Genomic DNA, 14,960 nt, shown 5'->3' with positions numbered 1-14,960 from the left:
CATGGCAATGCAGAGATCCCCTAACAAAAGGAACCCCAGCAAAACAACACAAAGACATATAATAGTTAAAATGGAAAGGATCAAGAATAAGGAGAGAGTGTTGAAAGCAGCCAGAGAGAGAAAAAGGTTAGTTATAAAGGAAATGACATCAGGCTATGGGCAGACTTCTCAACAGAAATTCTACAGGCCAGAAGGAAGTGGCATGATACATTTAATGTACTGAAACAGAAGGACCTCCAACCAAGAATCCTTTACCAAGCTGTATTATCATTTAAATTTGAAGCATGGATTAAGCAATTTCTAGATTAACAAAAGTTTAAGGAATTCACCACCAGTAAACCAGACTTACTTGATATGTTAAAGGATTGCTGTAGATGAAAATGACCCTAAGGCTAAATAGTTTTCACCAGTGAAAATAAATCCACAGTAAATCTAGTAGACCAACTAACTGCCAAGCAAGTATGAAATTAAAACAAAAGAAACAAAATCAACTATACAGAAAATCAGTCAAGGGAAACACAAAAAGTGCAGTTTATGACATCCAGTATGAGAAATGTGAAGGAGGAGGGAGAAGAAGGGGATAAAAGTACATTTAGATTGTGTTTGAAATTGAGTAATCAGCAATATAAGATAGGCTATTGTATAGTAAAGAAGCTACCCTTAAACCATTGGTAACCATAAAATGAAGCCTACAATAAAAACAAAAAAAAATACTTAAATTTTAAAAAGAGAGAGAAATCCAATTACAACACTAAAGAAATCCATCAATAACAAAAGAATAATAAAAGAAAGGAAGAAAGGAACAAAAAGGAGATACAAAAACATCATAAAACAGTTAATAAAATGTCAGTAAGTACATATCTATCAATAAACCTTAAATGTAAATGGACTGAATGCACCAATCAAAAGATATGGAGTGGAAGAATGGATAAGGAAACAAGACCCATCTATATATTGCCTACAAGAGACTCATTTCAGATCCAAAGACATACACAGACTAAAAGTGAAGGGATGGAAAAAGATATTCCATGTAAATAATAGGGAGAAAAAAGCAGGAGTAGCAGTACTTATATCAGACATAATTGAGTTCAAAACAAAGGATGTAACAAGAAACAAAGAAGTATATTATATAATGATAAAGGGATCAGTCCAACAAGAGGATACAACAATTATAAATATGTATGTACCCAACTTAGGAGCACCTAAATATGTAAACAAATACTAACAGAATTAAAGGGGGAAATAAATTGCAACACATTCATTTTAGGAGACTTAAACACACCATTCACATCAATAGACAGATAAACAAGACAGAAAAGAAAGAAAGAAACAGAGGCACTGAACACTACATTAGATCAGGTGGGCTTAACAGATATCTACAGAACACTCAGTCCAAAAGCAGCAGGGTACATATTTTCCTCAAGTGTACATGGAACATTCTCCAGAATAGATCACATACTAGGCCACAAGAAGAACCTCAATAAATTCAAAAACACTGAAATTGTATCAAGCAGCTTCTCAGATCACAATGGTATGAAAGTAGAAATAAATTACACAAAGAAAACAAAAAGACAAACCGTGGAGGCTCAACAACATGCTTCTGAATAATCAATGGATCAATAAACAAATTAAAACAGTAACCAAGCAATGCATGGAGACAAATGAAAACAAAAATACAACAGCCCAAAATCCGTGGGAGGTGGCAAAGGCAGTTCTAAGAGGAAAGTACCATAGGAATACAGGCTTACCTCAAGAACCAAAAACAATCCCAAATAAACAGTCTAAAATCAATTAAAGAAACTAGAAAAAGAAGAATAAATGAATCCAAAGTCAGTAAGAGGAGGGACATAATAAAGATCAGAGCAGAAATAAAATAGAAAAGATTAAAACAACTGAAAAGAATAAACGAAATCATGAGGTGGTTCTTTGAAAAATAAACAAAATAGATAAACCCTATCCACACTTATCAAGAAAAAAGAGAATGTATACCCATAAACAAAATCAGAAATGAAAAAGGAATAATCACAATGGATACCACAGAATTAAAAAGAATAATATGAAAAATTAAATGTCAATAAATTGGACAACTTAGCAGAGATGGACAACTTCCTACAAAAATATAACCTTCCAAGATTGACCCAGGAAGAGACAGAAAATCAGAACAGAGCAATTACCAGCAATGAAATCACATTGGTAATTAAGAATCTCCCCCCCGCTTCAGAAATACCAGGTTCAGATGGCTTCACAGCTGTAATTCAACTAAACATTTAAAGAAGAGCTAGTACACATCCTTCTTAAAGCATTCCAAAATGTAGAAGAGAAGGGAATATTTCCAAACTCATTCTATGAGGCTAGCACCCCTCTAATACCAAAAACAAAGACACCACAAAAAAAGAAAATTAGACTAATATTCCTGATGAACATAGATGCAAAACCCTCAGCAGAATATTAGCAAACCAAAACCAAAAATACATTAAAAAGATCATCCATCATGATCAAGTAGGATTTATTCCAGGGATGCAAGGATGGTGCAATATTCATAAATCCATCAATATAATATATCACATTAACGTAAAGAAGGATAAAAACCACATTAGATAGATATTGAAAAAGCATTTGACAAAACTCAATATCCATTCATGATAAACACTCTCAACAAAATGTGTACAGAGGGTATGTACCTCAACATAATAAAGACCACATATGACAAACCCACAGTCAGTATCATACTTAATAGGGAAAATCTGAAAGCTTTTCCTCTAAGATCAGGAACAAGACAAGGATGCTGACTATTACCACTTTTATTCCATATAGTACTGCAGAGTATTTGCCACAGCATTCAGATAACTCAGATATAAAAGGCATCCAAATTGGTAAGGAAGAAGTTAAATTGTCACTATTTGCAGATGACATAATATTATACATAGAAAACCCACAGGAATCCACCAAAAAAAAACATTTAGAACTAATAACTGGATTCAGCAAAGTTTCAGGATACAAAATTAATACATAGAAATCTGTTGCACTTCTATATACTAACGATAAACTAGGAGAAAGAGAAATCAGAAAAATAACTTAATTTACAATTGCATGAAAAGGAGTAAAATACCTAGGAGTAAATCTAACCAAGGATGTGAAAGACCTATATCGTGAAAACTATAAGACACTCATGAGTGAAAGTAAAGAACACACCAATAAGTGGAAATATATCCTGTAATCATGGGTAGGAAGAATTAATATTGTCAAAATGGCCATCCTGCCTAAAGCAATCTAAGGATTCAGTGCAATTGCTATCAAAACTCTAACTGCATTCTTCAATGAATTAGAACAAATAGTTCTAAAATTCATATGGAACCACAAAAGACCCCAAATAGCCAAAACAGTCCTGAGAAAGAAGAACAAAGCTAGAGGGATTATCCTCCCTGGCTTCAAGCTCTACTACAAAGCTACAGTAATCAAAACTATTTGGTACTGGCGTAAGAACAGACCCATAGAGCAATGGAACAAAATAGAGAGCTCAGATATAAACCCAAGCATATATGGTCAATTAATATATAATAAAGGAGCCATGAATATACAATGGGGAAAAGACAGCTTCTTTAACAACTGGTGTTGGCAAACTGGACAGCTATGCGTAAGAGAATGAAACTGGATTACTGTGTAACTCCATACACAAAAGTAAACTCGAAATGGATTAAAGACCTGAATGTAAGTCATGGAACCATAAAATTTATAGAGGAAAACAGGGGCAAAAATCTCTTGAATTTAAAAATGAGCAACTTTTTCCCTAACACTTCTCCTTGGGCAAGGGAAACTAAATAAAAAGTGAACCAGTGAGATTATATCAAACTAAAAAGCTTCTGTAAGCAAAGGACACCATCAGCAGAAAAAAAAGACATCCTACACTATGGGAGAATATATTCATAAACAGCTCATCTGATAAGGGGTTAACATCCAAAATATATAAAGAACTCATATGCCTCAACTCCAAAAAACAAATAACTCGATCAAAAAATGCACAAATGACCTGAACAGACGCTTCTCCAAAGAAGAAATTCACATGGCCAACAAGCACATGAAAAGATGCTCCACATCACTAATCATTAGGGAAATGCAAATTAAACCACAATGAGATATTACCTCACCCCAGTTAGAATGGCCAACATCTAGAAGACGAGGAACAACAAATGCTGGTGAGGATGTGGAGAAAGAGGAACTCTCCTACCTTGTTGGTGTAAATGTAAATTAGTTCAACCATTATGGGGAGCAATATTCTCAAAAAACTAAAAATGGAAATACCATTTGACCCAGGAATTCCACTCCTAGGAATTATCCAAAGAAAACAAAATCCCTGATTCAAAGACATATATGTAACCCTATGTTTATCACCACACTGTTTACAATAGCCAAGATATGGAAAGCAATCTAAGTGTCCATTAATAGATGAATGGATAAGAAACAGGTGGTACATATACACAATGGAATATTATTCAGCCATAAAAGAATCCTCCCATTTGCAACAACATGGATGGATCTAGAGGGTATTATGCTCATTGAGATAAGCCAGGAGAAAGACAAATACCATATAATTTCACTTATCTGTAGAATGTAGAAGCAAAACAAACAGAACAAAACAGCATTAGTCTCATAGACGCTGAGAAGTGACTAGTGGTTACTAAGGGGGAAGGGGAGTAGGAAGGGGCAGGGGGAAGGGGGAAGGGGACTGTTGAGCTACTGTGATGTACATTTGATAAAATTTTAAAAAGTAGATAGAGAACAGTCCCACTGATCCAAAAACTACCCCCATGCCACATTCAGGTAACCCTTCCCCATCCCCAGTCCCTGGCAAACACCAATCTGTTTTCTGTCCCTATAGTTTTGTCTTTGCAAGAAAGTCATATAAATGGAATCATAAAAGCAAAAGCTATTTAGTCTTTTTAGTTACCTCATTTAACTTAATGCATTTGAGATTTGTCCATTTTATTTCAGATTCCAGTAATTTGTTCCTTTTTATTGCTGAGTAGTATTCCATTGAATGGATGTGCTGTCATGTGCTTATCCATTTCCCAGGTGAGGGACACTTGAGTTGTTTCCAGTTTGACAATTACAATCAAAGTCCTTATAAACATTCATGTAGATGGTTGTGTAGACATAGGTTTTCATTTCACTTCTGACCACTTTTCATTATTTTTAGTGCTTTCTACTAGTCCATGCCACCATCATCTCTCCTTGTGGCCTCCTAACAGGTCTCACTGCTTATACACTTGCTTTCTTACAGTCCATTCTCCATAGAAAAGCCAGAGTCAGATTTGAAGAATTCTTTTCAGTTATATCTCACTTAAGCTATAACCTTGCTAATGGATTCAAATTACTCTTAGAATAAAATCCAAGCTCTTTAGGCTTCCTTGTTCACAATGTACTCTGAGGCCTGGTTCCTGCATTCTTCTCTGAACACATCCTCTACCTCTATCCTCCCCTATGCTCCAGCCCAGGGTCAGACCCGAGTTTGGGGACCTGAAGCTTATAGAGGCTGTGGGCGATCGGGGCTTAGATTAGACAAATGAGATAAAATGATAATCAGTAGAGGATTTTGTAGGCATCTCTGAGGGTTTCTGGAAGCTTACACTTCATTAGCTCCAGGGACAACCCCCCTCTTTTCCAGATTCTCCTTTATTTCTCTTTTTTTAAATAATTGAAATACATTTAACATGTAACATTCCATTGAATTAAGGTATTAGATTTCCCTTACTTCTTTCTGTCCTTTTGCTCTTAACTGTTCATGTTGCCTGGAATGCTGTTAACAAGAATTTGCATCTTGGCATTTCTTTGACTTTCAGATTTCAGCTTAAATGTCACATCTTCAGAGATGCCTCCTATGAACACCCAAGTTAAGGATCTACCTAATCGCTTGAAATAACATCACTCTGTTTTAATGGTAGGCATAGTACTTGGTCCTATTTGATTCTTTGTTGTTCATTTGTGTATCTACTATCTGTCTTTCCAAAGGAAAATGTCACTCCACGGGGTTGGGGACTTGTATTATCCATGACTATACTGAAAATGTACCTGGCACATTGTAGGTGCTCCTGCACGAACAGAGCCTCTCCCCTCAGAGAGCCCACTATCCAGTGAGTGCATCAGATTACCATGACTACCTGCAACGCAAGAGAGAAGGGCATTGACATGATGAGGGGGTTACAGAGGAAGGCTGGGGGAATTCAGAGGAAGAAAGATATCTTTTCTGGCTGGGGAATTGAAGTTGCTACCTAGAGGAGGGGTTCTTTAGTCTAGGCCTTGAGATATATGTGTCATTGAATATGTAGAGCATTAAAGAATTATCCAATGACACTTGTTAAAGCACAGTAAGGCAGACTTCATTCAGGACCATCATGATCGGCACTTGCCATGGGAACCCCTGCAATGAGATTCTGCAGTGGAGGAGAGATTGGACTCAACTCTAAATACAGCAGAGGCAACTGAGAATTTATTGCCAAGGAGCAGGGTGGAGTTCAGTGGATGCAAAATTACCAAGAGAAACATCAAGGGTAAGGGAGTTTCTGGCTAAATGGAGAAAACAGGACTCTTGCTGAAGACATGCTGGGGTGATCAGACGTCACCTGGGGGAGATGGAGGAAGAGGAACCCAATCAGATATTGAGGGTGCTGTGGGAGCTTCTTACTAAATTACACTGATTTAGCTGGGTTCTTGCTAAAACTGGATTTTACAAGAATATATATAAGTGGACTTCGGAGAAGTTTCAAGAGCCTGATGCATGTTTGGGCAAGGAAAGAATCTTCGCCAGTCCCCTCTGTTGTTCAAGGAAACAAGAGACATTCTTCTTCCCTCTGAATAATCTATGTCCATTTCTTATTTGGTTGCTTTTTGCTCATTAAGGGCCACCTGAACCATGTCTTAGGACTTAGTATGGTAGGATATTTGCTGGATGGTGCTAGCAGTCAGCATTTAATGAGGGGAGTGTATGAAAATGAAAGAGAAAGTAGTAATGGCTGGAAACCCACCTTCTGAGTCTAGAGGGAAGTTAGTGAAGAAGGCTTCTGGATGTTGGGCTCCAAGCATCTTCAGACGGTGGAGTGAGAATGGGAATCTGATGATTTTTCTGGTTTACAGTTTGAATGTCTCTGGGAATGTCACTGGGTGCTCTGGTGAACTTTCTGAGTGGCCCACACAGGAACATGAAGGCTGTCTATACATGATCTCTTGTGATTTCACTGAGGTTTGTGTCAAGTTTTCCAGTGTCAGTGTCCAGGGCTTCAGGAAAAGGGCAGTTTAAGTTCTCAATGACTCCAAGTCAGAGGTAGAAGAAAACTGGAAATGTTAATTTGGAAGTTTTAACCATATATTGGAGAAATCTAGAAAAATTGAGGAGGATCCATCTCATTTATAGGCAGACAACAAACTCTGAAAGATGATGGACAGGCACAGAATCTAATACTTCACAGAGTGTACTAGTTTTTCATTGAAATATACTTTTTCTCTGTATCGTCACCCCTGTTTCTATCAAAGATAATCAAAATAAGACTAATTTGTTTGCAAAATATGTCTAGGCTAATTCAACTTAGCCTGATTATTTACATAAGTGTAGCAAGAACGGTAATTGACCACATGGCTTTTTTTGTTTTAACTGTTGCTTTGCTGGAACTTTTCATAAGGAATCTCAGATGAGACTTTTAAAAGCCTCTCAAAGCTAGAAGACATTCCAAGAACTTATCACCAGACTTTGTTATCAGGACTTATATATTTCAATGAATTCCTTTGCTCTTGCAATTCTCAAGAAATTTTAAGTCTAGCTCCTCCCGGAAAATGGCCTTTCTTACTCACCTGTAAGGTCAGGAGCCCTGTAAGCCAGGTACCAGGCAAGTTGTGTTTTTTCCCCAATAGGACTTGCAGGCATTCACTCCACAAAGTCAACCTTAGTTCCTTAAAACATCTAGCCATATCTGATACTATGCATCATTCTCAAATATGACATTCTAGTCAAAGCCGTGGTAATATAACCAATGTTTCAAATTGTATCCTGTTATAAGGAGAACAGACACTTATTGAACATACGCAAATTGCTATATTGATTCCAGTGGAAATAAGAATATTTAATGAGTTTCCAAACTTTGGAGGGGTCAGAGAGAAAAAATAAATGTTTCATTTCTGTTTACAAAAGTATAATCTACTAAGCTGCTGTAAATTATATACAATTTAAGACAAATAGGAAAGGCATTCCTTATATCCAGAAAGTAGAACATTAAAGAGGCAACAATGTTATGAACAAAAATAGTCATCATTCTTTATCATTTCATTGGTCTTGTGTAATTAATTCTTGCTGTGATTGATCTTGGGTTAGCAATTTTATGAATCCATAGTGTCTCCTCTTGAATTCTGGAAATTCTCACTTAATCCAATGATACGATCTCAAAGTTGAGTGATGCCATCACAGAGCATTTGCCTGTAGCTTATGGTAAAGGCTTACAAAGAAGAATTGGAGTAAAACAATAACTGTCTATAAATGACAAAAGACTTAAAAATGGCCATGGTTAATGATCTGATAAGAATTCACTTGATGAGGAAATTTATTACTTTTCTATGGCATACATTTTAACATAAAACCAGAATTATTATTGATAACATTATGCCAGACATACCATCAACAGGAAGGGTAATGAAAAATCTGTATCATTCATACAATCCCTGTTTAAAAAAAGAAAAAAATTTCTTACAATTCCTTGTTAAGTGTAGACCAATAATCCAAGAAAACTTTCTCTTTCTAGTTATGTCTTCTTCTGGATTTGTCAAATAGACAAATCCATTGTTCTTGCCTTGTATAGTTTTCCTTATTAAAAACCCATCCTAAGGGCAGGAGGGTGGTAGACATGGGTAAAATAGGTAAAGGTGGAAAAATTAGTGATAATGTTCCATATCTTGACCTGGGCAATGGGTACATAAGTATACACATGTCAAAATTAATTGAGCTGTACCCTAGGATTTCTGCATTTTATTGTATGTACCTCAATAAAAAGAAGAGAAACCAAAACCATGTCCTATTTTCCTCACATAATTTGCATAAAAAATTGTTTCCCTTATTAATTTTACTAGTTTTACTATGTATATTGATTATAATATTTAACCATCGGTAACTTTTCTTCTACAGAGAAAACTAGAAAATAAATAATTGTGAATTACCTGTCACATATCAGGGTTCTATAACCAACTATCAAATTTATGAATGCACTATTGCACAATGTATAGGGGCACGTGTTCCCTGATAGTGTAATTGTTCAATGTGGCAAAACTATCTCAGTTATCTATATAATGTATTTACCTTACTTAAAATGATCTAGATTTTTATCTTAAGCAAACATAGCTATCCATAACACCAAACAAAGCTATCCATCAGCTCAACGTATTTCCTGGTTAACTATTTTTACAGCACATGCATGTGAGGCAAACATCAAAACAGCAAAAATCCTGAAAAGTTAAATACATGGGTCTTCTGTTTTACTACTATGCTTGACATACATGAAGTGATGGATATCAAGTAATTAATTTTACTGCATCTTTACTTATACATTTGTTCTCTGTTTGAATTTATCATTTTTATAATCTTGAATATCCAGTAGATATAGTACTAGCCTATTCGACTAGTAAACCCAAATGCAATAAAAATATAAAATACATGCTCATATTATGCTTAATATGGACTACTCAGAAGCCATAGTCGTATTAAACTAATTTTATTTACGAAATATTTTATGAACGCATGTCAACTTGCAAAGGATTTGGGTTAATTCCCACACCTTTGGTAGTTTTAAGACTACTGTATTCAATTTATGTTTTTATTTACTTTCTGTAAGTGCTTAATTATCTCTAAGCCAATTTGAATACAAAGTCGTTAGGGGATGTAATAAATTAATTGGCAAGCCTTCTGCCACAGCAGCCGCTGGAGAGCAGCGGCCATGGCTCCGCACTGCCCCACAGTCACGAGCATCTGCAAGGGTGACAGGGCAGCCAAAAACGTGAGCAAGCCAAGGTGTAGCCGCTGCCACTGTGTGCGCCTGACCAAGCACACTAACTTATGTAGGACATGATCTGAGAGGTGTGTGTCTTCACCCTTATAAGCAGTGTGCCACAGAGCTGCACAAGATCTCCAAGGACAAGCTGGCCCTCAAGTTCATCAAGAACAGGGTGGGGACACATACACGCTAAGAGGAAGAGAGAGGAGCTCAGCAGCCTCCTGGCGGCCTCGAGGAAAGCAGCAGCCTAGAAGGACTGAACCCCCACGCCTCTGTGCATAATAAAACCGTTCAGGAAAAAAAATTAATTAATTTGGTAATACCATTCAGAGGTAGAAAAATATCACACATACATAACACACATATATACACATAGCCATAAACATACAAACAGATGCAAACATCTTACAGCTTCTGTTCTAAATTTTAGCTGAGTCAGTAAAACATAGTACTACAGACTTAGTATTTGATATAAAATAGTTTCTGTCTTTTCATCACTTTGTATTTTTATCCAAATCGTGTCTGACAAAAGTGGAAAAATTGAGATTACCTACTCAGTAAGAGGGCTAATGCTTTTCACTCATGTTTATGGAGAAGACTGTTAAGATTTTCTTTTGCCCTGAGATGTAATCTTATGGATGGTGTGTGCTATGTTTTAGGCAAATGACTGAGGAGACACATAGCAGCTGCCTGGATACCTCAAAATCTACATGAGTGGGCAAAACATCCAAAAAAAAGAGTGTTTCCAGATCACTCTTTTTCTCTTCTCAGCCTCAGGTGGTTCCTTTCAGGGGTTTCTGAGTCCTTTGAGCCCCAAATGGAGGGAAGGAGACCTTAAGTTCAAATGACTGACAGGCTGGAATGGGAAAAGTCAAGGTCAGGCAGGGGCAGGCAGAGGGGTGCAGGAAGTAGAGGTGTGAAGGATTCAAGGGAGGAAGAGAAGCAGTGGGAAGAAAGAGGTCTTGGAGGAGCCAGTTTGAGGAGAGTTTAAGTTTCCAAAAGAAGCCAGTGAAGTTCCACACTATCCTCTGCAAAATCATGCCAACAAGGAGGTGGGTAGAGTTGGCACCACATGTAGCCAGAATGGGTTAAATAAGGGGGTTACAGTCAACTATGAAGTTCCTGTAGGAGAAGTAGGACCCAGTAGAGAGAACACAGAGGTCTCAGAGAGAGCCAGGAAGAACTTTCCTGTCCATGGAATCAGGGAATAAACCCCCCTGAGCAGCCTGGAAGAAGTCCTTCCAGGCCAGGGACTTTTAAAGAATCTTGGGCTCATCGGTGAGTTCCTGTGACTGTGAGAAGATGGTGGTGAAGGCGAGTCTCCGTGTGGTTCGTTGTGGTGGCAGCGAGCTGACCTTCAGGAGAACGGTGTTCTCAGTGGATTCTAAGCACATCTTCTGTGTTTCTGGAGACTTTGTTAAAGTTCATAGCACAGTGACAGAAGAACATGCATACACATTGCAAGGGCACAGAAATCTGGTGACTGGAATCCAACTCAACCCCAACAATCATTTATAGCTGTATCCTTGTTCCTTTGATGGCACAATTAAACTGTGGGACTATATAGTTGGCAGTTTGATAAAGACTTCCATAGTTGGACATAAACTTCATGCCCTCCTTACTCTTGCCCATGCTGAGGAGTCTGTCTTTGTTATAATAAATAAATAAAAACCAGATATATTTCAGCTGGTTTCAGTGAAACTGCCAAAATCTTCAAGTCAGGAAGTAGAAGCTAAGAGCTCTCCTTTGTTCTGGATTATATAAACCAGTCACCCAAATGCATTGCCTTTGGAAATGGGGGAGAATGTGTTGCTGCAGTATGGGACTTTTACTTGACTGTTTATTATTTCAAAAAAAAAACATCAAGGTTTACTTTATCATCATCAAGAAATAAGAAACATGCTAAGAACAATTTTACATTTGTAGTGTGTCACCCAAAGGAACACTGCATAGCAACTGGTCACAGGGATGGCAAAATTCATCTTTGGAAGAATTTTGATGATAAGAAATATACGAACACATGTTTACATTGGCACCATGATATGGTTATGGATTTGGCTTTTTCGCTGACAGGCACCAGTCTGCTGAGTGGTGGTCTTAAGTCTGTCCTTGTAGAGTGGCTTGATGCAACAGAGAAAAATAAGGAGTTCCTCCCCCATTTAGGAACTACTATTAAACACATCTCAGTCTCACCAGCCGAGGATCTGTTCTGTACTTCTCACTCTGATACTAAGTTAACAGTTATTCAGTGAAATTTTGAGGCATCTGCAGTAATCCAAGGCCTAGTGAAAGACAGCAATATCTTTACTGGTTTGATGACTGATCCAAGGACCAAAGCTTTGGTTTTGAATGGAAAACCTGGCCATTTGCAGTTTTATTCTCGCCAGCACGATAAGCAGATATACAATGTAAAATTTTGACCCATTAAATAACATTAAAACTAATGAAAGCTCTTTACAGTACAACTGGGGTCAAGTTATTTATTTAGTAGCTTCTAAAACAAGATTATCTGCCTACATTTACTTGACATAGTGAATATTGTCTGCGGTTACTTAGTGCAGTTGTTTACAGCATAATTCTAATGAAGTCATGGTTGAAGACTAAGTTTACATGTAACCCAGTTTCACTCTTGTGCTGGCTCCCTCTTTGTTTTACTTTCTTTCAGCCTGCACTTTAATTAGCTGTCAAACCCATCTGTACATTTGAGACACAAGGACAGAAAATAAGAATATGAAGATTGACAATACAAATATGTTTCTGCTTTGTGGTAAAGCGAGTCATATGTACATAGTGACAATAAAATTTTCAATATAGATTCAAAAATATATATCCTGGGACCGTAACCAGCTTCAGAATCTTAAGAACCAAAATCTGTCCTTGCCAGCTTCAACAGATACTGGAATAATGGTTCAGGAGTCTGACTCACTGATCAATGGACCACCAATCATTCAGTCAGGAGTGAAGACAAGGGCTTCAAAGGTGGACAGTAAGGTCCTGCATGAGAGGTCCAGGGTCCAATGATGGAGCTGATCCCATCCAAGTCACAGCACCATAACTGTTAAAGGAAAGTTATTGAATAACACTTGTTTCATCATGGTAAGACAGGTTTTATTCAGGACCATTGCAATAGGTCAGTGGATAGAAAAAAAATAAGAAACATCAGGGATAAGAGGGGTTCTGGCTAAACACACCTAACAGGACTTTTGCTCAGGACAGGCTAAGGTGATCAGGTACCACCTGGAGGATTTATGGAGAATGAGGAAACCCATTAGAGGCTGAGAGTGTTTACATATGGAGGATGGGGGATTCTTGCTAACTTAACCTAGCAGGATTCTTTATAAAACTGGATTTGACAGACACATGCACAGATGGACCTAGGAAATGTTTCAGTAACTTGACTAAGCTTTGGTAAACCAAATAGTCTTAGTCAGAAAATAGGGCCACAGTGGGGGCATTCCAAATTGGAAACAGAAAAGTACAGGGTGTGTGTAGGAAATGGAAATGATGATTTTATTACTTATCCAATGCTATGTAACAAAGCACTCCAAAACTAATAATTATGGCATATTCACACTATCAGTAGGGATTCAATAAGGAAGGCAGAAGCCACACTAAGTATTTTAAGTAGAGGGGATTTAAATCAGGGTATTACTAGCACAGCCACTGAAGGGCTGAAGAAGACAGAGGTAGTACTAAGCCAATCCTCAAATAAGAAGGCAGGAAGAAACTACCCTTCAAGGATGAGGAAATACAAGGGAAGAAGAGGGTTTTATAGACCCAGAAGCTTGGAAGAAGGGCTTTAAGGAAGTAGGGCTGCTGCTTCTGAGGAGGGGATACCACTCACTGCTGCTTGTGCCTCTATAAGAAGCAAGAGTTGGTTCTGGGAGTGAGAAAAGAGCTGGGGAGGCTGGAGATAAGTGCCACTGATGGAGCTTCACTGAAAGGAACAGGGATAAATAGAGAGAAAAATGAAGGCAAACCCTTCCTCCCCCTCCATCCTCCAATCTCTTTTCAGTGTACCCTATTGACAGAACCTTAAAGGATACCAGTAGAAAATGAAAAAATATGACTTTCAGAGTCACAGGATCACAATCCAGAATTTAGAAGGGTGGGTTGGGACTCCAGAGATAATAGGTAACTGGTGCACATACTATGGAATATTATATAGCAGTGAAAATAATGAGCACTGACTGCATGTAACAACAGAGCGGAATTTAAAAACAATGTCAGTGCAAAAAGAAAACCCAGAAGACTTTACCAAGCATATCACTTCTAAAAAAGCCCCAAAATGAGCAATCCTATGCAACTATATAATTTAGGCATATTTAGTAGTTTGATAAAATAAATGGTTGTAAAAAAGCAAGGGAAGGGATACTGGAAAGAGGCAGAGTAGGAAGACCTAATGGCACATATACTAGACAAAGACTTTAAAACAACTGTCTTAAGGTTTCCCAGAGAACTAAAGAAAGATGTGTGGAAAGTTAAGACAATGGAGCAAAATGGAAATGCCAGTAAAGACATAGAGACCCTAAAAACAATAGAGACCTAGAAATTCTGGAACTTAGAATTATAATTACTGAAATGAAAAATTCACTAGAGAGATTCAAGTGCAGATTTGTGCAGGCAGAAGAATCAGCAAACTTGAAGACAAGACAATGAAAATTGTGTGTGTTGTCGGGGAGGGAAGTCTAAGGAGCAGAAAGAAAAACGGTTGACAAGTGAGCAGAGTGTAAGTGACCTACGGGATACATCAACTTGGTCAACAGGTCAATGTATGCATTGTGGGAGAACCAGAGGGGAAGAACATAGCCGTTGTGTGAGACAGTACTGTGATTCCTCAAAAAGTTAAAAACAGAATTACCATATCATCAGCACTTCCATTTCTGGATATATACCAAGAATATTGAAAGCATAGTCTCAGATATTGGTACACCTCTG

At 37.6% G+C, this 14,960-nt stretch overlaps 1 pseudogene; it reads left to right on the top strand.

The window, feature by feature from the left end:
- The first annotated feature begins 8,050 nt into the window (after nt 1–8,050).
- On the top strand, nt 8,051–14,383 carry LOC108401078 (WD repeat-containing protein 75 pseudogene; annotated as a pseudogene).
- Nucleotides 14,384–14,960: the final 577 nt, after the last annotated feature.

Source organism: Manis javanica, chromosome 4 (genome assembly GCF_040802235.1).
Source record: "Manis javanica isolate MJ-LG chromosome 4, MJ_LKY, whole genome shotgun sequence".
In the NCBI taxonomy this organism is placed as follows: domain Eukaryota; kingdom Metazoa; phylum Chordata; class Mammalia; order Pholidota; family Manidae; genus Manis; species Manis javanica.
This window is presented reverse-complemented; position numbering and strand designations above follow the sequence as displayed.